A 369-nucleotide genomic window follows, 5' to 3' on the forward strand; every position below is an offset into this window, starting at 1 on the left:
TCCCCCCCTTTATCTCCGAAACTACTGGGTTGCTACTGGGTCTAAAATTTTGAATAAAAATACACAAAATAGTTCTTTACCTATAGATGACAGAAAAACCTATTAGAAATGTAAAGTCAAGCGTGAGTCGGACTTAATTACTTAGTTTTTGATCCGACTCGCACTTGGCCGGTTTTTTTTTGTTTTCATACCATGTCGGTGATTAGAATCTCTAATATTTGTGTTTAAAATTTGTCAGCCGAACAACGCCCTTTGTAGTTTTAAAGTTGGATTCGAATTTTAAATCTCATTGTTGACTCGATATCGCGTCCATGGGACTCAAGGGGAAGTATTTTTTTAGTCTGATAATGAAACAATAACGTGGCGGGA

Source organism: Cydia strobilella, chromosome 15 (assembly GCF_947568885.1).
Source record: "Cydia strobilella chromosome 15, ilCydStro3.1, whole genome shotgun sequence".
NCBI lineage: Eukaryota > Metazoa > Arthropoda > Insecta > Lepidoptera > Tortricidae > Cydia > Cydia strobilella.